We start from the raw sequence: 24,768 nt of genomic DNA on the forward strand, positions 1-24,768 counted from the left end.
CTATTGAGCTTTACAAAGTCAATGCGAATAAGCTGGCTCCCTTTGTCAAGGGTATGTTTGTGGAGAGTAGGGGGAGAGGTCGGCTTCCATATGATCAGCGTGTGGCGAATATTATTGTCCTCCATAAGGAGGGTAAGCCGAGGACTGAGTGTTCATCCTACAGGCCGATCTCTTTGTTGAATGCCGAACCTAAAATTTTGGTGAAGTTGTTGGCAAACCGCCTGGTTAAGGTGATTACTACACTGGTGCATCCCGACCAATCGGGTTTTATGCCCCCCCGTAACACAGCTCTCAACTTGCGCAGGTTACACGGGGTAATTGGTGGGGCTTCGCAGATACACGAGCCGACAATATTGCTCTCTTTGGATGCCACTGTGGCCTTCGACAGGGTGGAGTGGCCTTATCTGTTTGCTGCCCTTGGTAAGTTGGGGATAGGCCCGGAGTTCATTTCTTGGGTTCGCCTCCTGTATTCTGGTCCACTGGCCCATGTAGTCATCAATAATCACACGTCGTCAGATTTCGTGTTGGGGAGAGGCACCAGGCAGGGCTGTCCTCTCTCCCTGTTGCTTTTTGCACTGGCGCTTGAGCCGCTAGCGGCCTGGGTTCGTTGGGATAGGACGATCAGGGGGCTCCGATGGACGCCAGACTGGGAGGACAAGATATCTCTCTATGCAGATGATATTCTTTTGTATTTGTCCTCTCCTCGAGTTTCGCTTTTGGCATTTCTGGATGTCCTGGAGGTTTTCAGTAGGTAGTCAGGCTTTGCTATTAATTGGACGAAGTTGGTCCTGTTTGTATTGAGCGGTGATCCCCCGGAGGTCCCCCCGCGCTGTCCGGTTAAGTTGGAGGTCGCGGGTTTTAAATATCTAGGCATTTTTATATCCTTGGACCCCCGTAGCAGGTACTCTAATAACCTGTTGCCTCCGTTGGTTCGGCTCAGGCGTGATGTGGAACGCTGGAGGTCACTTCCTCTTTCCCTTCTTGGCCGAGCTGTTTTGTTCAAAATGATGGCTCTTCCTCATTTTCTTTATGCACTCCAGAATTCTATGGACCCGGTTCCGTAGTCGTACTTTAAGGAGGTCGAATCTCTCCAGAGACAACTTCTCTGGGAGGGGAGGCCCCGAATTGCGTATGCGAAATTGACGCTGCCGTGGTATAATGGTGGGATTGGCCTGCCCAATATCAGGAAGTATTATTGGGCGTCACAGCTGGTGGCGGTTAACCAGGCTGTGTATGGCTCACCACTAGACCCCGGCTACAAATTTGGACCGTGGCCAGATTCCTGGAGGGGACTTTACTAGGGCGCTGTATGCTAGGCGGGGACGTTTTCCGACGGTGGGACCAACGGCGGTGGCTGTTGGGGTCTGGCATGAGGCTAACCGCTCCCTTGGGTGGGAGGGGAAGATCACGTTGGCAACACCCCTCTGGAACTCGGAACGTTTGGGCAGCCTATGGAAATCAAAAGGGTTTCGATAAAGGGGACCTAATTGGGATCTCCTGAGTTGGGGATCTATGGGGAAAGGATGGTATCCTCCCATTTGAGACCCTGCAGGAACGATATCAGATGCACGGGAGCGAGAGGTTTCGCTATCTTCAGATTAGGCATGCGCTGCTAGCTAATATCCCCCTTGGCGTGGCGCCTCCAGAGGCCTCCCCGCTGGAGGATCGTGTACTAGATGGTCATCTTCTGACGAAAACGATTTCTCTGATCTACAAAAAACTAATTAACCATGCGGAGGATCCCTTGGTGGCCCTGAGAGACCAGTGGACGGCGGATGGTTTGCTCCTGGATGATGAGGACTGGAGGGAGGCAGTGGCCTCTCCGAGGGTCGTTGCCATTCAGATGAGGCTTCGGCTGGTCCAATTAAAGATTCTCCATCGCTGTTACGTGACCGGCCCCCGGTTGGTAAGAATGGGTTTGGCTGTGAGTGGCGAGTGCAGGTGAGGGGGTGGTGAGTCAGGAACTTTTTTTCATGTATTGTGGGATTGTGCTCTCATTCAGGGGTATTGGTCAGCTATTCATGCCAAGGTGAGGGAGGTGTGGGGAGTTGGGTTTGAGTTGGAAGCGAGGCGTTGCATCCTGAATGTCTGGGACCCGACTGATTTTACGTCTTATGGAAAGACGTGGGCCACACTGGCTTGTAGTATTGCGAAGCGGAATATAGCTCAGTTGTGGGGGGCGGTTCAGCCACCAACAGTCGGGAAATGGATGGATGATTTGGATTGGTGCATGTTCAGAGAGCGGGCTGTGGATGTGGCACGGGGTAGGCCCCAGAAATGGGGGAAGATTTGGGGGCCTTGGAATGCTTACAGGGGTGAAATATGCACTCCCCCGGTGGCCATGGAAGACCCGGAGGTGCTGGTGGATCCCTGATCCCGAATATAAATGTTATTGTTGATCCTTATGGAACGAGAAGATGTGACCAGATTTTTAATGCAGATTGCGGCTCAGTGCATTTATTGTAAGTGTATTATTTTTGTTTGTGTTTAATAAAAAGAATTTTAAAAAAAATAACATCTGCGACAAAGTGCCCTCTTGTGGTGCCCGCCAGGCATTGTAGCGCCGGCCTGGTGAGGAGTATAGCCCAATGATGAAGCATGTCACCTTCAGGTGAGTAAACGCAACTTGTCTTAAAAGCACATGCTTCCTAGGGTGTCTGCGTTCAGTTACGGATAATGTCTCTGGGACGAACCTCCGGAACAGTATAATGTAATTTGACTGTTTTATTTTAACAAATGTACATAGCAGATATTGGCCCTTCCTTGTTATTGATAAATGGGGGCGAAGTCAGGGATGTGGACAGGGAGGAGGCAGGAGAGAAGGTTAAACAACATCAAACTAAATACAAACAATGGTATGACAAGAAACATGGTGTGAAGTTCCAAAGGTGGGAAGTAGGGGACATGGCACAAGCCAGAAGGAACAATAAATTGGGAACTGACATCAGCAAGTTCTATTCGCCTAGCAAGATTGTCAAAGTGTTAAAAAATGTTGTTCAGTTTGAAAATGGTCAATGGAGAAGTTGTGACAACATTGCAAAAGTACTGCCATAACTTTTTCTCTGCAGGTAAATAATGTTATCCCCTTCGGGGAGACGACTAGTTGTGTTGTGAACCTGTAACCTTTTGGCATGCCTGGTGGGAACTCATTATAAGGAAGGGAGATGTGTTAGAACCTGGTTTGGTACATTCCATCCACCCCTTCTCCCTGATCCCTGTTGGGTTCTCCCACTGTGAAGCTTACTGTAGAATGTTGAGGTGCTCTCCAGTGAGGAGAGTGGATGACCAATAAACGAGTTGTACTTGCTCCAGCTGTGTCCTGTGTCTTCAGTACTTCTCAACTTCCAACACTTATATTGCAGCTTGTGTCAACTGAAGAGATAAAACGTCTGGGCGTGTTTCATTAACTACTGACAAACATGAACAATCAAGAACATGAGTTTCTGGAAAACTATCCAGCACCCAATCAGAATCAGCCACCTTCACACTCAGGAATTCTTGAGGCTTTGGAGAGGATGAATTGCACGTGGTATAAGAGGAACACTACATCGACTCAAAGCTCACTTCTCAGGGATGTACTGAACTGCCAGCCTCAAGGCACACTTAGCCAGCTTTTCACCTCCTCCTCCTCAAACTGTTGACCAGCTATCAGGGCAAATGAGCCTGCAGCAAAGCATTGCTGACTTGGTTCCACACCAGACCAGGCAAGGATGTCAACTCCATACTCCTCCAAGTCAGCAAGCACTCTGGTCGAGCCAGTCCTAACCCCACATGAAAGTACCATTAAAATAGTTGTGATGGGGAACAAAGTTATGTTTCTGCCAAATGATTGAGTCAAAAATTGAAAGGTTTTACTATGAAGAGCTGAAAGAGAAATCATGAAGTTTTTCAATATTTCTGAGTCTGCAACAGTACACAGGAGCATTACTTCTCTACAGCAGCAAATCATGTATGTGCCCTGTAGAAAGCATGTTTGAATGAAACATTGAATGCATTGCAGCCAAAAATCCATGCAACAACATAGAGTGCAAGATCATTTGTGTTATTATTCAAGCAGAACGAAAAGCCATTCCTAATGTGTACGTCATTTTAAAGACGGTGCCAGGAAATGTATGGTCAGTGTTGTTCTTCTGCCTGTTAAAAGGCTATCTCCATTAATGTGCCAGGAAATAAAACACTATGAGAAATCCTACTCTATGGCAGGTTGCTGCCTGCTACTATATTGCAGGTTACTTCCAACATAATCTGATTTATACATACATACTCCAGGGTGCTGCCAGCTATCGGGTCTGCACACAGCAGACTGGGGCCACTCAGGAAGGAGGTAGGTTCTACATTTCATCTTAAGCCCTTAGGTTACATTCACAGCCTGATGGGTCCGGAGAACTTTTTTCCTCGCTCTAACTGCGCCGAGCAGATGGACTTAGCCCAACATAGGCTGTGCTGTGTGCTGGGTGATGCCTGGCATCTTATTTTCGTTGGCGGGAGGATGAAGCTCTGATAGGAGCTACTACAAGAAGAGCAGAGAAATAGGACCACAGATCGCCACAGAGAGACAACTGCCCAGAAGCTGAAGAAAGAACTGTGAAACAGCAAACCTCCTCCACCCTGGAGATTCTCCAGGGTAAGCAAATGATGGTAATGAAATGCAAACTGCAGCATTAAGGTCACACACGACAACATCGTTCCCTTTAAACCACAGGTAACAGCCTACAAGAAAAAACTAAACAAAAAGCAACAAAACTAGAAAATGCATTTCCAAATACTGCAAAAGAGAAACAGTTAATACAAATGAACAATATTAAACTTTGTTGGTACCTTAGTAATGTGCTCACTTCTTGGCTTCACTCCATCTGCAGCGATAACGCTCTGAAAGGAGAAAATACTGCTGTGAGTCTCAGAGTCTTCAGTGTTACTGGTCTCAGTCACGAAGACTGTGGTGTCGGAAGATAACTTTCTCTTATTTGGCTTTATAGTTCCACCAGTCACGCCATCGCTTTTAGCAGACCCGCTACTGTCAGCGGCATCATAACTTCAGGCAGATCAGCAGAGCGGATATCACCACTCACATTGGGTGAACAGACTCGTCTCTGCTACATACATCCACTCCGTTCTCAAATTTGCTTGGGGCTGTCAAAATACAAAGAGCTGCAATATATTCTTCACACTTTCCTGACTACCTTGTTTTAAAAGGGTGTGACATTCAAGCGTGATTCTTGGTTCATCTGCAAGCTGAATATTTTGTAGAGGTTCTATTGCCACACAATACTAGTCCCACATTCCAGTTTGTCCACAGGGTGTTTCAACCCTGGTAGGTTATCAACTGCCTGTTTTGCAGATAATTTCAGATAGTTTCTGTAAGAAACTGAATTATTATTTGTCGTAGATGAGGAACAATCACAACCATTGTCAGAGTGAACTTTCAAAGCCGTTCAATTAATCTAGGATCAACCCCCTGGTACCTAAGCACCGAACAGGCAGGCTTAACTTAAGGTAATATGTAAAGTATTTATGCAGAAACCAAAAAAGTAAAAGTCAAAATGCAAAACAATAAAAAAACCAAAGGGAAATAGACAAATTTAAGTAAAATGTATTGAACAAAATGACACTAAAATGACAAAATCCATTAAGGGGAATGAGATATGAACTGTAACGCTGTAAGAATCACAAGGTGCCAATGGATGAGGGGCCCGGGCACGGATTAGTCACTCTGGAGTTGACTGCCAAGTCAGAGGAAACCGGAGGCCATGGCATGCAAGCACAAAGTGCAGGAATTAGACGCAGTGGTCCAAGAAGACATCTAGTGCTCCAGGCTCAGATAGGGCTGCTGGCCTACAGGGGGATTTACGACAGGTTCGGGCGCAAAGTACTTAGACTATTGAGAACAAGCAGCAGATGCCCAGCAGGGCAATAGCAGATGGTCGAAGGCAGCAAGGCCCAGGCGAGACTGAAAGGGAGTGACACCTCTGGCCCTCACCATCATGCAACAGTGTATTGGAGCTCAGCGGGAGGACAAAACCCGGTGACAGCCACCCACTGGGGCTGGGACCCCCACAACAAGGCAGGCCGGTCTGGTGGTGTGGTAAGAGATATAGCAGCCATGTCCTCAGAGAGAAGCAAGAAGGATCAGAATCTAAAAAATATGCTGACCAAGCTCCTGATGACCGGCAGAGGAGAAGGGAGGATCTCCCCAATGACACAAATCAGCCAAGATGCAGACACCTCTGAAGCCCCAGTTACCCGCGCCTTTTTAGAGTCGCTATTTGGTGCATTACGAGGTGACTTGCAGACGCTGAAAAGGGAAATAGCGGGGGAGATGAAGGAGATAACCGATGGAGGCCACACGTTACCAAACGGCATCAACGTCCCGCCTTATGATAAGGCGGGACGTCGATGCCATTGGGGACCGCGTGGCCTCCATTGAGGATCAGGAGCAAGACCGGGAAGAGGCGATGGAGCATCTACAGCAAGAGACACTCGGGCTCAAGGCTCAACATAGCGATCTCCAGGCACACACAGAAGACATGGAGAATCAGTCTTGGCGAAACAACATCCGCGTTAAGGGAGTTCCCCCTAAAGAAGAAGGGCCAGACATCACACAATACCTGCAGGGTCTCTTCAGGAGCATACTGGGTGCCCCCACCGGATATGTTGGCTTACATTCCAGACTTTCAACTAAAAGAGTGAATACTACGTGCTGCCAGGGACAAGCAACCACTAAGATATTAGGCCGACTCCATAGCTTTGTACCAGGACCTGGCTCTAATACCCCTTCAAAAGTGTTGGGTGTTCCGAGTGGCAACCACGCGTCTTCGAAATCAAGGAATACCGTATTCTTTGGGTCACCCTTTCCGGCTGATTTTCATATGGCAGGGCAAACTCCTCCAGCTCAGATCCATGCAGGACACTTGCCAGGTGCTGGGCATCGAGAATCCAATCCAGGAGAAGACAGAGGGCCCACAGACCAAAACTCCTCGAGAAAGATGGCATAAGCTCTACAGGAGGCGTAGCACAGAGCGAGCGACGAGACCGGACCCCAAGACCATGGCACAAGAAAGACTGGTAGTGCTGGAGACATTGTCGAAGGAGACATTCTCTCATGATGACACCGTGAATGACTGAGGGATAGATAAGTGACATTTGTAAGGCTGGGTGGGCGACGAAGAAGTCTGCGGGGAGCGTAGAGACACGGGGAGTGTAGAGACACGGGGAACTGGCCACACACGTTCCCAACTATTCCGACTTCCAAGGACGCGCACGCATGAAAGGCGGGCCCTGGACAATTTGAGGTTAATGGGTTTCTAAGTTGGGGTTAGGGAGGGGAGGGTGGAGAACGGGTATGCCGGTTAAAGGCATTGAAGAGAGGATCAAAGTGCAATGGAGGCCGGGCAGACGTTGGGAGCTCAGGGGGAAGAGGGATCACAGGGACCCAAATACAGGCAGAAGCTGGTGCACTCACTATGGCACGCTATTTCCCAGCCCACACTGAAAATTCTCACTCTCAATGCGAGAGGTTTCAACAATCCCAATAAAAGGAGGTCCATCCTTTCCTACCTGGATAACATGGAGACAAATGAGTGCCTCCTCCAGGAGACACAGCTCCTCTCCAAAGATTGGCATAGAATGAGGTCACAACTCTTTCCCCAGCAGTTCTTTTCATCTACCCTGGATAAGAAGGCGGGTGGCTATTTTAGTAGCCAAGCGTTTTAAGAGGACAGTGGGGGAAAAGGTGGCCAAAATCAAAGAGATTGATGGGAGCAGGGCCATCGATAGAGTAGGTGTTGGTATGAGTATTTTAGGTGCCGTAATTGTGTCGCAAACCGCCAGAGTTGCTGCTCCCGCAATCACCCTTCACCCGATATACAATCAATCCAGGGGCTGCCTCAATTCCTATAGATAGAAACGGGTCCTCCCCCCCACAACCCCCTATACCAATAACCATTTCAAATACCAACCCCACCAGGGATGGTGCTAATAGGTTAAACAGGCCCAGGGGCTCGAATAAGAACAGGTTGTTTAATACCTCGTGCATTAATGTTCCTGCCGCCCCAAGTATGAATGGCTAATCAGGATGTCCTGAGTCTGCCGCCCGCTGCTTGCCCTTATGTGTTGGTACTGGCAGGAGTACCTACTTTAAAGTGGGATCAGCATGAGTCATGGGACCAGCTACGCAATAAATGTGCGGACTGACTATCAAGGCTGAATATGCTACTTACCAGTATACATCTGTTCTTGGCATGTAGGGCTGCTAACATTCATATCTATAGCATAGATCGCCGCCTAGTGTTGGGTCCGGATGATTGCACGTTGTTGTCCTGGAAGAGTCTTCGAAGTATCACGAGATAGGTGGCTCCTCCCCTGGACTACAGTGCGCATGGGCATCGACTCCATCCCCAGATTGTGTTTAGCCATTGTGGCAAAGATGGAGTGTAATAGTGTAAGCGATGTCCATGCTAATGATTGAATGCAAGAAAAGTCTGCAGCCGCTACGGGCGCCGGGGAGGAGGGCGGGCGATATGAATGTTAGCAGCCCTACATGCCAAGAACAGATGCATACTGGTAAGTAGCATATTCAGTTCGAGGCATGTGGGCTGCTAAATTCATATCTATAGCATAGAATACATAGCAGTCCCTCCACTAACGGCGGCCGCCCGTGCCAGCTGCAGAAGTCTGAAAAAGTGTTTTAAGAACAGCCTGTCCTACAGCTGCCTGCTGTTTGGAATGCACATCTGCACAGTAATGTTTGGTAAACGTATGTGGTGTAGACCATGTGGCTGCTCTACAAATGTCTTCCAAAGGAATGTTACCCAGGAATGCCATGGAGGCCCCCAGCTTGCGGGTGGAGCGGGCTCTGGGGGGGACCGTTAAAGTGCGCTTAGCCTTGTGATAGCAAATCTGAATACATTTAACGATCCACCTGGCTATTCCTGCTTTGGAAATGGGGTTGCCTTTGTGCTGGGCTGAGAAGGCAACAAAGAGTTGCTGTGTCTTTCTAAAAGGTTGTGTTCTATCAATATAGTACATTAACGCCCTTTTGACGTCCAGCGTATGAAGCATTCTTTCCGCCACCGTTTCCGGGTTTGGAAAGAATGCGGGCAGTTCAATGGTTTGGTTGACATAAAACTGCGACACCACCTTGGGAAGAAACTTGGGGTTAGTGCGGAGCACCACCCTGTTTGAATGAATTTGTATAAATGGCTCTTGTATTGTGAGCGCCTGTAGCTCACTAACACGTCTTAGAGACGTGATGGCAATGCGAAAGGCCGCTTTCCACGTCAAGAATTGAATCTCACATGAATGTAGAGGCTCAAAGGGCGGGCCCATCAACCTGGTGAGGACCACATTGAGATTCCACACAGGAGCTGATGGGGTTCTGGGAGGGATGACACGTTTCAGCCCTTCCAGGAAGGCTTTAATGGCAGGCACCCTGAAAACAGAGAGATGCTGCCGTAATTGCCGTGTGGCAAGGATCTACTGTTAATAAGTCCCATTTCCCATTGCTCATTCCTTGTGGACCTATCTAGTTGTAGTGGCCCTTCAATCTTGCCTGAGTTAAACTTAGTCTGGCAGAGAGGGCATGATATCTTCTTCCCTGTCAAGCTTGTTGGCGCTAGAGTCATCTCACAATGGGCTCTACCCGAGTATCTCAAGGAGTGTAATAATGCTCTAACATATGTGATGAGCTTACCGTTTTCTGGGACGAATCCGGCATGGTTCCTTGCCCTTGACCATGTCCGGACGCAGGCGGACTAGCCTTAGGCGCGCCTGCAGCGTGCTGCTGCGCGTTCGTGCTGCAGGCACCATATGTAGGCTTTTGCTTAACTACTAGAGCGCTGACCTGTTCCTTGCTCCCCACGAGGGCGAGTCCTCTCAGCTGTGCTCACTGGTCCTGCCCCGCCCAACTCCCGTTCTACTGTTCGACGTAGGTCAGGCTTCCCCACAGTGAGTGAGCATTCAATTCAATTTCAGTTTAAAAAAAACATTTGTTTCAAAAAGCTTTAAATTTGATAATGCGATTGTCTTAGAAGCATTCAGAGTAATTTTAAAAGCATTCAAAATACTCTGGCTTAAAAAGACTGTGCAAACAAGCAAGTTCTCAGTTGGTACTCTCTGGTACCGTGTGTCAGACCTGTGTCAGTTTCTCTGATTCTTCCTGTTTCTCTTGTTAAGCCATGGCAGCTTCTTGAGCTGTGCAGGGTGTGAGCATCTTGAAGGGCAGCCCCAGCTCTACCCCTCCCACTCCCCCCAATGGATGCGCTATGGCTTAGCAAGAGAAACAGGAAGAATCTGATCTCAGCCTCTTGTCACCATACATTAGGAATAAACAGACTCGCTGAAGAAATGTTGCAAAAATGTAACGGACTCGCTCAGTAACCAAGATTGACTCAGCAAGCCTGTCTGCTCTGAGACTTCTGGAAAGTTAGGGAAGGATTAGCAGAATGAGCAGCTTTTACTCCCATGGGACCACCGAGAGCAAAGGAGATACAGCGACCCCGGCTCAACACGACCCCTTTTTGAAGAACATGGAAATACACATGTAGCTGGGGTGGTCGCCGGGAGGATCTAGATCAGTGATACTGAAAGTACGGCCCGGGGGCCGCATAAAGCCCTCCAGGTCTTTACATGCGGACACCCGGGCAGCAGCAGCACAGGGCTGCCGTTTACTCGACTCAGAACTAACAAGAAAAAGAAACGTACATATACAGCAAACACTTATTTAAAGGTTAATTGCAGTTAGGAAAAGGAAGTAACTAGGCCTTTAACTTTAGGAACACCTTCATTCTTAAAGGCAGCCACTAGATATACATGCTTTGTTTCCCTCCCCCTACTTTACACCCCGCTGGCATCAGTGCGGCCCTCGGTCACAGCACAGACCAAAGTTTGTGACCAACGGGAAAATGTTTGTGAGTACCCGTGACCTAGATCAACAAAAGGCGGAAGTAGTTAGACACGAGGACGAAACAGAAGCATGCATCTCTAAAAGGCACAAACAGGAACCAGTGAAAACAAGCATTGGCATAGCCAATAGGCCTTGCCTTTGGGGCCTTATAAGTGTTTAGCCATGCAACAGTTTGTGTTGTTGCACCAAGGATATTGTGCTGCATAACTAACCACTTATAAGGTCCCAAAGGCGAGACCTACTGGCGATGCCAATGCTTGTTTACCTGATGGGCATTGGCTGACTGCTACCTGGTCACTGAGGCCCTAGTGAGGTTGAGTCATATTTGGGGGAGTTTTAGCCTCATCAGATGATGCTGTGCAGTCCCAGCCCAGGTGCAATGAGGCGCAGTCGGTGCTGCTGGGAGTGCGTTCTTTCACTTTCGATTGGCGGGGCTGCCCCCCCTTCACTCTGGTGAAAGCCACAAACGGGATTCAAGTCGATCTTCTCATCACAGACTTGTCCCCGTTTGCTGAGGCCTTGAAAAGAGCGACCCAACTCCAGCAGCGAGGGCCAAGGAGCATTGTTGATACAAAATAATCATGTCTAAGGATCGATGCAGACAACAACAACAACAAACATGAATCCCGGGCAGCAGACTCGCGACCCTCCAGCCCCAGACAGTGTTTGTATCTCTTGACCTCACCTGGGGTTTAATGTGGTGCTGTGGGTCCTGGGCTCCCTGCTGTGGGGCCTGGGCTCCCTGCTGTGGGTCCTGGGCTCCCTGCTGTGGGTGCTGGGCTCCCTGCTGTGGGGCCTGGGCTCCCTGCTGTGGGTCCTGGGCTCCCTGCTGTGGGGCCTGGGCTCCCTGCTGTGGGGCCTGGGCTCCCTGCTGTGGGGCCTGGGCTCCCTGCTGTGGGTCCTGGGCTCCCTGCTGTGGGTGCTGGGCTCGCTGCTGGGGGTCTGGCTCCCTGCTGGGGGTCTGGCTCCCTGCTGTGGGTCGTGTTGAGCTTTGTAAGGTCTTTGTGTAACCCTGGACTGAACCATGAGCGCGGGGAGAAGAGGCTGTTCATGGACAGCTGCGCATGCGCGGCGGACAGATACTGCTCCCCATAGCGCGGGATAACGAGGCCTTGGATTAACTGCGCATGCCCCGAGGACAGATAGAGCTTCCCATAACGTGGGTTAAAGAGGCCTTGGATTAACTGCGCATGCGCTGAGGACAGACGGCGCTATTAGGGCAATCCAACTTCAGAAGTCGTTGCAAGAAAGATGCGCAGCACGGAGCGCAGGGAAGGGCCACACCTCTGAGCCAGCACAGGTGGGACGGGGTCCGAGCAGGGACACAAAGAAGCCCAACAATGACGGTGTCTGCGCGGGGAAACAGTGAGTGAGAAGCAACAGCTGCCTTCCGCCACGGAGCGCGAGGCGCCTCGCGCCACAGCACAGGGTGAGATGTATTGTAGTGCAGAGCTTCTCTATAGGGCGTGTCTTTGCTTTGCGCATGCGCAGTGAGGCTGCGCATCCTCTGTCTACGGCAGGTCATAGGCTGCACTCCGTGCAAGGTCCTCACTCGGTGATGGGAAGGCCTGTCTTCGTCCCGCGCGTCACGGTTCTGCGCGTGCGCAGCTTTGAGACGCCATGTTTTGTTCTCGCGTCACTCGGGGGGGAATAACACACCGGACCCCACACACTCCTCACAGGCGCCGTGCCCCCGGGGAGCCCCCCCCCACCCCCGGGCCCCGCAGCCTCCACGGACCGGAGCACGAGGGAGGCCTCTGACCCCGCAGGTCCACACGTTTAATGAGGAGCACCAGCAGGAGGGACATGGGGTCCGAGGGAGTCTGTTTTATGAGACAGAATATCTGGTATTTAGATTACAAAGCTGCTCGGTTTTGCTTTTATATTTATTTATTTATTTATACCTAATAGTCAACCTTGTTAAGAAATTCTCAGGGTATTTTATCTCGAAGGCTAAGAAACAATGACTGTTAGAAAGAACAAAGATACCTGGTTCCAGAATTATCCAGGGGTCTGGAAAGAGAGATGGACTCTTGGACACTTTATGTTTAATGATCTCTCTTCTGCATTTTCTATATTAAGAGAAAAGCTCTGCCTTTCCGTTTCACATAGATCACTAGATGTTAAAAGATATATTTGCCACAAAAAGCGCCCGAGCCTAGCGCGAGGGATCCTAATGTTGAAGGCCTTGGTGAATGTGGAAACTACACACACAAGGGATAGACAAGAAGATAACTATGGAGGTAACCACACAGTACTTAATTTTCTTAATATTTGTATCTAAGAGTCCATACACATTACCTGTATACGTTTGACTATCGGTCCACAGGTGATTATCAATATATTCTCCGAAATATATATTGACCGAAAAGCATGGTGTACTCAATATTGATATCTAGGAGCCTATACTCTTTACCTGTGTCCGCTTAAAAATCAGTCCCTTATCGGAGATGCTTCTACCTGTAGACGCTTGACAGTCAGTCCACAGGTGATGACCTTTTATCCCTATATTCTCTGCAGTACACTGCACATTACAAAGATAAATCAAGGGGTAACTATGTGGTTGACCGAAAAGCATGGTGTACTCAATATTGATATCTAGGAGCCTATACTCTTTACCTGTGTCCGCTTAAAAATCAGTCCCTTATCGGAGATGCTTCTACAGTAGATGGATGGCTGTTGTCCCTTGTTATGATATCATGGACCACTACAATATAAACAAAATGCGAGACCACTCTTTGCGCATCCTCAGCCTCCACCTTATTGATACAAAGTGACCCACTGATCTGTGACTACCCAAAGATATCACACTGTAGTCGATGGTAATAAACTATGTGTTTGTGTTTCTTAGTTTGGCCTGAGTATATCATACAGCCATTACCAATATCGAGAAAACAATCGAAGTGTCCCTATCAACGCTGAACTAGAGGGAAAAAGGAACTTGAATATCCCTCGTAACCGAGAGAGCCTCTATATCTATGTTATTTTGCGGCTTAATTAGATTCAACCCTTGGACCAATATCGCTTAGAGGACATACTAGAAATTAGTATAGGCAATTGTTAATGCCCGAAATGCTACGGTTTGGCCCGAGTGGCCAAGGGACCAATGTGGGTGAGAAAAGACTGAATACAGTCTTTACCAAACACAAAGGTTACCGGCTGCCAGTCTAAACATGTTTAAATTGTCGCTTGGATATTGTATCTTCGAACGTTAACTCTCATTACGGTAAAATCATACCATTGAAATAAAACAGGTCTCCCTATCGTGATGCCGAGTTTTAAACTTGCCCGCGCAAGCGACGTCTACACGTGTCTCCAACCTGATATGCCGCATGTTATGGATTGGCCCGAGTGTGCAAGGGACCAATGTGGGTGAGAAAAGACTGTATACAGTCTTTGCCAAACACAAAAGCTGCCGGCTGCCAACCTAGATATATTTATATGGTCGTTTAAATATGGTATCTACGGACGTTAAGGGCAAGGGTATGACAACGCCCTCCCTACCGACAGAGGAGAAGGGGCCCTTGGGTCCCAGCCCTGAAAGTGGCACCGTAGCAAATGTATGCATGTGGCATGGTGTCTGCTGTGTCAAATGTATGCATGTGGGATGGTGTCTGCTGTGTCAAATGTATACATGTGGGATGGTGTCTGCTGTGTTAAATGTATGCATGTGGGATGGTGTCTGCTGTGTTAAATGTATGCATGTGGGATGGTGTCTGCTGCGTTAAATGTATGCATGTGGGATGGTGTCTGCTGCGTTAAATGTATGCATGTGGGATGGTGTCTGCTGCGTTAAATGTAAGCATGTGGGATGGTGTCTGCTGTGTCAAATGTATGCATGTGTCAAATGTCTGCATGTGGGATGGTGTCTGCTGTGTCAAATGTATGCATGTGGGATGGTGTCTGCTGTGTCAAATGTATGCATGTGGGATGGTGTCTGCTGTGTTAAATGTATGCATGTGTCAAATGTATGCATGTGGGATGGTGTCTGCTGTGTCAAATGTATGCATGTGTCAAATGTCTGCATGTGGGATGGTGTCTGCTGTGTCAAATGTATGCATGTGGGATGGTGTCTGCTGTGTCAAATGTATGCATGTGGGATGGTGTCTGCTGTGTTAAATGTATGCATGTGTCAAATGTATGCATGTGGGATGGTGTCTGCTGTGTTAAATGTATGCATGCGGGATGGTGTCTGCTGTGTCAAATGTATGCATGTGGGATGGTGTCTGCTGCGTTAAATGTATGCATGTGGGATGGTGTCTGCTGTGTTAAATGTATGCATGCGGGATGGTGTCTGCTGTGTCAAATGTATGCATGTGGCATGGTGTCTGCTGTGTCAAATGTATGCATGTGGGATGGTGTCTGTTGTGTGAAATGTATGCATGTGGGATGGTGTCTGCTGTGTCAAATGTATGCATGTGGGATGGTGTCTGGTGTGTTAAATGTATGCATGTGTCAAATGTATGCATGTGGGATGGTGTCTGCTGTGTTAAATGTATGCATGTGGGATGGTGTCTGCTGTGTTAAATGTATGCATGTGGGATGGTGTCTGCTGTGTCAAATGTATGCATGTGGGATGGTGTCTGCTGTGTTAAATGTATGCATGTGGGATGGTGTCTGCTGTGTTAAATGTATGCATGTGGGATGGTGTCTGCTGTGTTAAATGTATGCATGTGGGATGGTGTCTGCTGTGTCAAATGTATGCATGTGTCAAATGTCTGCATGTGGGATGGTGTCTGCTGTGTCAAATGTATGCATGTGGGATGGTGTCTGCTGTGTCAAATGTATGCATGTGGGATGGTGTCTGCTGGGTTAAATGTATGCCTGTGGGGTGGTGTCTGCTGTGTTAAATGTATGCATGTGGGATGGTGTCTGCTGTGTTAAATGTATGCATGTGGGATGGTGTCTGCTGTGTTAAATGTATGCATGTGGGATGGTGTCTGCTGTGTTAAATGTATGCATGTGGGATGGTGTCTGCTGTGTTAAATGTATGCATGTGGGATGGTGTCTGCTGTGTCAAATGTATGCATGTGGGATGGTGTCTGCTGTGTTAAATGTATGCATGTGGGATGGTGTCTGCTGCGTTAAATGTATGCATGTGGGATGGTGTCTGCTGCGTTAAATGTATGCATGTGGGATGGTGTCTGCTGCGTTAAATGTAAGCATGTGGGATGGTGTCTGCTGTGTCAAATGTATGCATGTGTCAAATGTCTGCATGTGGGATGGTGTCTGCTGTGTCAAATGTATGCATGTGGGATGGTGTCTGCTGTGTCAAATGTATGCATGTGGGATGGTGTCTGCTGTGTTAAATGTATGCATGTGTCAAATGTATGCATGTGGGATGGTGTCTGCTGTGTCAAATGTATGCATGTGTCAAATGTATGCATGTGGGATGGTGTCTGCTGTGTCAAATGTATGCATGTGGGATGGTGTCTGCTGTGTTAAATGTATGCATGTGTCAAATGTATGCATGTGGGATGGTGTCTGCTGTGTTAAATGTATGCATGCGGGATGGTGTCTGCTGTGTCAAATGTATGCATGTGGGATGGTGTCTGCTGCGTTAAATGTATGCATGTGGGATGGTGTCTGCTGTGTTAAATGTATGCATGCGGGATGGTGTCTGCTGTGTCAAATGTATGCATGTGGGATGGTGTCTGCTGTGTCAAATGTATGCATGTGGGATGGTGTCTGCTGTGTCAAATGTATGCATGTGGGATGGTGTCTGCTGTGTCAAATGTATGCATGTGGGATGGTGTCTGCTGTGTTAAATGTATGCATGTGTCAAATGTATGCATGTGGGATGGTGTTTGCTGTGTTAAATGTATGCATGTGGGATGGTGTCTGCTGTGTCAAATGTATGCATGTGTCAAATGTATGCATGTGGGATGGTGTCTGCTGTGTCAAATGTATGCATGTGGGATGGTGTCTGCTGTGTTAAATGTATGCATGTGTCAAATGTATGCACGTGGGATGGTGTCTGCTGTGTCAAATGTATGCATGTGGGATGGTGTCTGCTGTGTCAAATGTATGCATGTGGGATGGTGTCTGCTGTGTTAAATGTATGCATGTGGGATGGTGTCTGCTGCGTTAAATGTATGCATGTGGGATGGTGTCTGCTGCGTTAAATGTATGCATGTGGGATGGTGTCTGCTGCGTTAAATGTAAGCATGTGGGATGGTGTCTGCTGTGTCAAATGTATGCATGTGTCAAATGTCTGCATGTGGGATGGTGTCTGCTGTGTCAAATGTATGCATGTGGGATGGTGTCTGCTGTGTCAAATGTATGCATGTGGGATGGTGTCTGCTGTGTTAAATGTATGCATGTGTCAAATGTATGCATGTGGGATGGTGTCTGCTGTGTCAAATGTATGCATGTGTCAAATGTCTGCATGTGGGATGGTGTCTGCTGTGTCAAATGTATGCATGTGGGATGGGTTCTGCTGTGTCAAATGTATGCATGTGGGATGGTGTCTGCTGTGTTAAATGTAGGCATGTGTCAAATGTATGCATGTGGGATGGTGTCTGCTGTGTTAAATGTATGCATGCGGGATGGTGTCTGCTGTGTCAAATGTATGCATGTGGGATGGTGTCTGCTGCGTTAAATGTATGCATGTGGGATGGTATCTGCTGTGTTAAATGTATGCATGCGGGATGGTGTCTGCTGTGTCAAATGTATGCATGTGGCATGGTGTCTGCTGTGTCAAATGTATGCATGTGGGATGGTGTCTGTTGTGTGAAATGTATGCATGTGGGATGGTGTCTGTTGTGTGAAATGTATGCATGTGGGATGGTGTCTGCTGTGTCAAATGTATGCATGTGGGATGGTGTCTGCTGTGTTAAATGTATGCATGTGTCAAATGTATGCATGTGGGATGGTGTCTGCTGTGTTAAATGTATGCATGTGGGATGGTGTCTGCTGTGTTAAATGTATGCATGTGTCAAATGTATGCATGTGGGATGGTGTCTGCTGTGTTAAATGTATGCATGTGGGATGGTGTCTGCTGTGTCAAATGTATGCATGTGTCAAATGTATGCATGTGGGATGGTGTCTGCTGTGTCAAATGTATGCATGTGGGATGGTGTCTGCTGTGTTAAATGTATGCATGTGTCAAATGTATGCATGTGGGATGGTGTCTGCTGTGTCAAATGTATGCATGTGGGATGGTGTCTGCTGTGTCAAATGTATGCATGTGGGATGGTGTCTGCTGTGTTAAATGTATGCATGTGGGATGGTGTCTGCTGCGTTAAATGTATGCATGTGGGATGGTGTCTGCTGCGTTAAATGTATGCATGTGGGATGGTGTCTGCTGCGTTAAATGTAAGCATGTGGGATGGTGTCTGCTGTGTCAAATGTATGCATGTGTCAAATGTCTGCATGTGGGATGGTGTCTGCTGTGTCAAATGTATGCATGTGGGATGGTGTCTGCTGTGTCAAATGTATGCATGTGGGATGGTGTCTGCTGTGTTAAATGTATGCATGTGTCAAATGTATGCATGTGGGATGGTGTCTGCTGTGTCAAATGTATGCATGTGTCAAATGTCTGCATGTGGGATGGTGTCTGCTGTGTCAAATGTATGCATGTGGGATGGTGTCTGCTGTGTCAAATGTATGCATGTGGGATGGTGTCTGCTGTGTTAAATGTAGGCATGTGTCAAATGTATGCATGTGGGATGGTGTCTGCTGTATTAAATGTATGCATGCGGGATGGTGTCTGCTGTGTCAAATGTATGCATGTGGGATGGTGTCTGCTGCGTTAAATGTATGCATGTGGGATGGTGTCTGCTGTGTTAAATGTATGCATGCGGGATGGTGTCTGCTGTGTCAAATGTATGCATGTGGGATGGTGTCTGTTGTGTGAAATGTATGCATGTGGGATGGTGTCTGCTGTGTCAAATGTATGCATGTGGGATGGTGTCTGCTGTGTTAAATGTATGCATGTGTCAAATGTATGCATGTGGGATGGTGTCTGCTGTGTTAAATGTATGCATGTGGGATGGTGTCTGCTGTGTTAAATGTATGCATGTGTCAAATGTATGCATGTGGGATGGTGTCTGCTGTGTTAAATGTATGCATGCGGGATGGTGTCTGCTGTGTCAAATGTATGCATGTGGGATGGTGTCTGCTGCGTTAAATGTATGCATGTGGGATGGTGTCTGCTGCGTTAAATGTATGCATGTGGCATGGTGTCTGCTGTGTCAAATGTATGCATGTGGGATGGTGTCTGCTGTGTTAAATGTATGCAGTGGCATGGCGTCTGCTGTGTCAAATGTATGCATGTGGGATGGTGTCTGCTGTGTTAAATGTATGCATGTGGGATGGTGTCTGCTGTGTTAAATGTATGCATGTGGGATGGTGTCTGCTGCGTTAAATGTATGCATGTGGGATGGTGTCTGCTGCGTTAAATGTATGCATGTGGGATGGTGTCTGCTGTGTCAAATGTAAGCATGTGGGATGGTGTCTGCTGTGTCAAATGTATGCATGTGTCAAATGTCTGCATGTGGGATGGTGTCTGCTGTGTCAAATGTATGCACGTGGGATGGTGTCTGCTGTGTTAAATGTATGCATGTGGGATGGTGTCTGCTGTGTCAAATGTATGCATGTGGGATGGTGTCTGCTGTGTTAAATGTATGCATGTGGGATGGTGTCTGCTGTGTTAAATGTATGCATGTGGGATGGTGTCTTGTATTTGTATTTAATTTATTTATAGAGCGCTAACAATCATCCTGAGTAGGATATCACGGCGCTAAGGTTGGATGCTGAGAGGTACAGTAACCACACTGAGTAATGATTTATTCTGATTTAGGGAAGAGTAGTGTCTTTAATTGTTTCCTAAAAGACAGAAGATCGTCTGTCAGTCTAAGACTGGGAGGTAGTTCATTCCACTTAGTGGCCGCCAGATGCGAAAAGGCCCGCTCTCCCATCCTGACAGTCTTCACCCGGGTGGTGGTAGCTCTTCCTAAAGTACTGGATCGAAGGTTCCTCAGTGGTCTGTGGAATTCAACTTTATTATGTAGAATGGTAGGGCCTGCATTGTAGAGCACCTTGTGTGTGATACACAGTAATTTAAAATTGGCTCTTTGTCGCATCGGGAGCCAATGAAGCTCTCGCATGCAGCTTTTAGCCGAATCAAATCTCTTTTTATTACAGACAGCCTTTGCCGCGGCATTTTGCACTATCTGCAGTTTAGAAAAGAGATAGTCTGCCATTCCGACAAACAGTGAGTTGCCATAATCCAATCTGCTCATCAGCAATGACTGAACCAGGGTTTTCCTACATTCAGTCGGGATCCAGGGGAAAAGTCGTCTGAGCATTTTCAGCAATGCAAACCCTCTACCGCAGACAATGGAGACCTGTGATTTCATGGACAGGGCACTGTCCAATACCACTCCCAGGTTTTTTGCTTTTGGGGTGGGATTCGGAGGCAACCCCAGGTTGCTTGGCCACCAGCTGTTATCCCAGAGCTGGGGATTTTTGCCAAACAAGAGGATCTCTGATTTGTCTGCATTCAATCTCAGACAATGCTCTTGCATCCAGTTGGCCAGTTCAGTCAGACAGTTTATCAGTCGGGTTTTAGGATCATTCTTTTCATCAATGGTAACCATTAACTGGGTGTCGTCAGCATAAGAACACATTTCAACACCCCACCTTCTTCCAATGGCTGCCAATGAGGACACGAAAACATTAAACAAAGTTGGACTGAGTGAGGCCCCTTGGGGAACCCCATATTTAATGTTTCGCGGGGGAGAGATGAAATCACCCAAACACACTGATTGTGTTCGTTCCTCCAGAAAAGATTTTAGCCATCCCAATGCCTTATCTCGTATACCTTTCCCTTCCAGGGCTTTCAGTAATTGGTTGTGTGGAACGGTATCAAAAGCCGCCGATAAATCAAGGAGTATTAAGACGACTGTCTTGCCTTGATCTACCTGGGCCCTGATGTTATCCGTCACCGCCAAAAGTGTTGTTTCAGTACTGTTGTTCACCCTGAAACCCGTCTGGGAATCGTCCAACAGTCCATTAGCTTCCAGATAGCTGGAAAGCCGTCTGTTGACCAATTTCTCAAGCACTTTTGAGAGGTAGGGTAACTGGGATATTGGCCGGTAGTTGGCAGTATTATTAACATCTAATCCTGCCTTTTTTACTAGCGGAGTAACTAGGGCCTGCTTCCAAGATCTTGGGAATGTAGCAGAGCATAAGGAAAGATTCAGAACTTTCGTTACGGTGGGGCAAATTACAGGGGTTAGTTGAGAAAAAATGTGGTGTGGACATGGATCTAGTGGGGATCCTGACTTGACTTCAAGCATGGATTTGCCCACCTCGACTTCTGAGAAAGGGCCAAAACCTGTACAAGTAACTTGAGTCGTAGTTGGTGCATTGTTCTCAATAGTTTCTGGCGTGCAATTGGAGAAGGAGGCGTAGATATTATCAATTTTCTCACAGAAGAAATCATTTAATTTGTTGCAGTTCTCCTGTGATGGAGTAAGTTTTACTGAGAGATGTGTTGGATTGCATAGTTCCCCAACAATTTTAAAAAGTTCCTTTGTGGAATTTTTATTCTCAGTTATTCTGCGTGTAAAATACTCCTTTTTTGCCTTCTTAATTGCTTTATTGTAGAATACGAGCGCTTGTTTATATGCGCTTCTAGTCTCGTCAGACTTGCCTAGTCTCCATTTATGTTCTAGAGAGGTACATTTTCTCTTTAGAGATTTCAGCTCTGGTCCATACCACCTTTCTGATTTAGTAGTTCTGGGTTTGTGATGAACACGTACAGTGGAACAGAACTCAAGTGCAGTCTTAATGTTTGTGTGAAGTGACTCAATTTCTTCATGAATATCAGTACCTGCTACGTTCGGGTGTGAAAAGTGTTGCTTGAAGTTATCTATTGAAAAGTTTTTCCAGCTCTTCGTATTTGTTACACTAGATCCCAATGTTCGCGTATGTATAGTCGGTAAATTGATACAGAAAGTGATCATATGATGATCTGTCCATAGCAGAGATGTTACAGAGTTAATATCAATGGACTCTATGTTAGAAAATATCAAGTCCAGTATGTGACCTGCCGAGTGTGTAGGTTGGTTGACTCTTTGAGATATCTGCAAGATTTCCATATCTTCCACTAATTGTTTTGTTAAAGGGTTATTACATTTATCAAAATGAATGTTGAAATCTCCAAGGAGGAGAATATTTTTGTTCTTCAAACAAACTGGCATCATTTGCTCCAGTAGTTGTGTACTAAAGTTCAATGTACAACCGGGAGGGTTATAAATTAATACTCCTCCAAATATTACATTAGTATTCAAGGACACAGAGAATGCCATAGATTCACACCTTTCTACTTGTATGCTCGTCTCTTGCTTACAGGTAAGAAAATCTTTAAATAAAAGAGCGACACCTCCTCCCTTTTGTTTTATCCTATTCACATTCAAGATCTTATATTCTGGAGGGAGGGCTGTGACTATATCGGGGGTGTTATGTTCATCCAGCCATGTTTCTGTTAAAAAAGCCAAATCAGGCTTATGTTCGTTTAAAAAATCCCAAATGTACGTGGAGTGTTTGGGCAGAGATCTGACATTCACATACATGCACTTAAAAGGGGTTGTCAAGGTCTGCAATGGCACATGACTTTCTTTGGGAACGCTTTCCCATCTACAGTTATAACAACTGAATGGACCCTGCGTCTCTAGTGGACCCACGCGAGCACAAACGTAAGAGTTGTGTGGCGACTTGTAGTTAATCTTCCTCAGCTCGTGACTGGTGTATGAAATCATACTTGTATAGGGTAGGGTAATGGAGGATTGAGCAGGGGTTGTGGTCCCTGATCCCGTACGGTCGCGGACGGGCGCAGACGGGCTGGACTTTGGCGTGACCTTGGCGCGCTTCCGGCGCGCCCGCTGCGCCAGCCCGCTGCGCCGTCTGTCCATAGTACACATTTATAGGTGGTTGAGGAGGGTAGGAGTCAGCCAGCGACTAGCGCACTGCCCTGCCTTCCCCCAAGATGGCGGCCGTCTCTCGCCCCAGCCCCTAAATCGGCTGGGCGAGGGAGATAACAGCAGGTAAGGTGAAAGTAAAGCGCTGCGAGCGCTAGCGGGATGATTCCCAAGGGTCCTGCACAATTTAAAAGTTAGCAAATTAAAATATACAAAAGTTTGCAAATTCGATCAGGACATGTGCAAATTAGCAGTTAATTAATACAGATCAGTGTCAGCTATTATCAGCACCCCCCCAGCGTGACCAACAACCAAAGGTCGGAGTGTCAGTGTCCAGCGTTTTTTTATAGACTTCTGGGAGGGCAGGAGTCAGCCAGCGACTAGCGCGCTGCCCTGCCTTCCCCCAAGATGGCGGCCGTCTCTCGCCCCAGCCCCTAAATCGGCTGGGCGAGGGAGATAACAGCAGGTAAGGTGAAAGTAAAGCGCTGCGAGCGCTAGCGGGATGATTCCCAAGGGTCCTGCACAATTTAAAAGTTAGCAAATTAAAATATACAAAAGTTTGCAAATTCGATCAGGACATGTGCAAATTAGCAGTTAATTAATACAGATCAGTGTCAGCTATTATCAGCACCCCCCCAGCGACCAACAACCAAAGGTCGGAGTGTCAGTGTCCAGCGTTTTTTTATAGACTTCTGGGAGGGCAGGAGTCAGCCAGCGACTAGCGCGCTGCCCTGCCTTCCCCCAAGATGGCGGCCGTCTCTCGCCCCAGCCCCTAAATCGGCTGGGCGAGGGAGATAACAGCAGGTAAGGTGAAAGTAAAGCGCTGCGAGCGCTAGCGGGATGATTCCCAAGGGTCCTGCACAATTTAAAAGTTAGCAAATTAAAATATACAAAAGTTTGCAAATTAGATCAGGACATGTGCAAATTAGCAGTTAATTAATACAGATCAGTGTCAGCTATTATCAGCACCCCCCCAGCGTGACCAACAACCTGCTGTGTTAAATGTATGCATGCGGGATGGTGTCTGCTGTGTCAAATGTATGCATGTGGGATGTTGTCTGCTGCGTTAAATGTATGCATGTGGGATGGTGTCTGTTGTGTGAAATGTATGCATGTGGGATGGTGTCTGCTGCGTTAAATGTATGCATTTGGGATGGTGTCTGCTGCGTTAAATGTATGCATGTGGGATGGTGTCTGCTGTGTCAAATGTATGCATGTGGGATGGTGTCTGCTGCGTTAAATGTATGCATGTGGGATGGTGTCTGCTGTGTTAAATGTATGCATGCGGGATGGTGTCTGCTGTGTCAAATGTATGCATGTGGGATGGTGTCTGCTGCGTTAAATGTATGCATGTGGGATGGTGTCTGCTGTGTTAAATGTATGCAGTGGCATGGCGTCTGCTGTGTCAAATGTATGCATGTGGGATGGTGTCTGCTGTGCTAAATGTATGCATGTGGGATGGTGTCTGCTGTGTTAAATGTATGCATGTGGGATGGTGTCTGCTGTGTTAAATGTATGCATGTGGGATGGTGTCTGCATTGGGATGGTGTCTGCTGTGTCAAATGTATGCATGTGGGATGGTGTGTGCTGTGTGAAATGTATGCATGTGGGATGGCGTCTGCTGTGTGAAATGTATGCATGTGGGATGGTGTCTGCTGTGTCAAATGTATGCATGTGGGATGGTGTCTGCTGTGTCAAATGTATGCATGTGGGATGGTGTCTGCTCTGTTAAATGTATGCATGCGGGATGGTGTCTGCTGTGTCAAATGTATGCATGCGGGAGGGTGTCTGCTGTGTCAAATGTATGCATGTGGGATGGTGTCTGCTGTGTCAAATGTATGCATGTGGGATTGTGTCTGCTGGGTCGAATGCATGCATGTGTCAAATGTATGCATGTGGGATGGTGTCTGCTGTGTCAAATGTATGCATGTGGGATGGTGT

At 47.4% G+C, this 24,768-nt stretch overlaps 1 protein-coding gene across 1 annotated transcript in view; it reads right to left on the reverse strand.

Moving 5' to 3' along the window:
* LOC144806465 (uncharacterized) overlaps positions 1 to 11,633 on the reverse strand; it is a 45,803-nt gene extending 34,170 nt beyond the window's left edge. The window contains exons 1-2 of the mRNA XM_078672828.1: positions 11,586 to 11,633; positions 4,819 to 4,869 (exon numbers count right to left, since the gene is read on the reverse strand). The gene's annotated coding sequence lies outside the window, so the exon portion shown is untranslated. The remainder of the gene's footprint in view (positions 1 to 4,818; positions 4,870 to 11,585) is intronic.
* Positions 11,634 to 24,768: the final 13,135 nt, after the last annotated feature.

Source organism: Lissotriton helveticus, chromosome 1_2, assembly GCF_964261635.1.
Source record: "Lissotriton helveticus chromosome 1_2, aLisHel1.1, whole genome shotgun sequence".
NCBI lineage: Eukaryota > Metazoa > Chordata > Amphibia > Caudata > Salamandridae > Lissotriton > Lissotriton helveticus.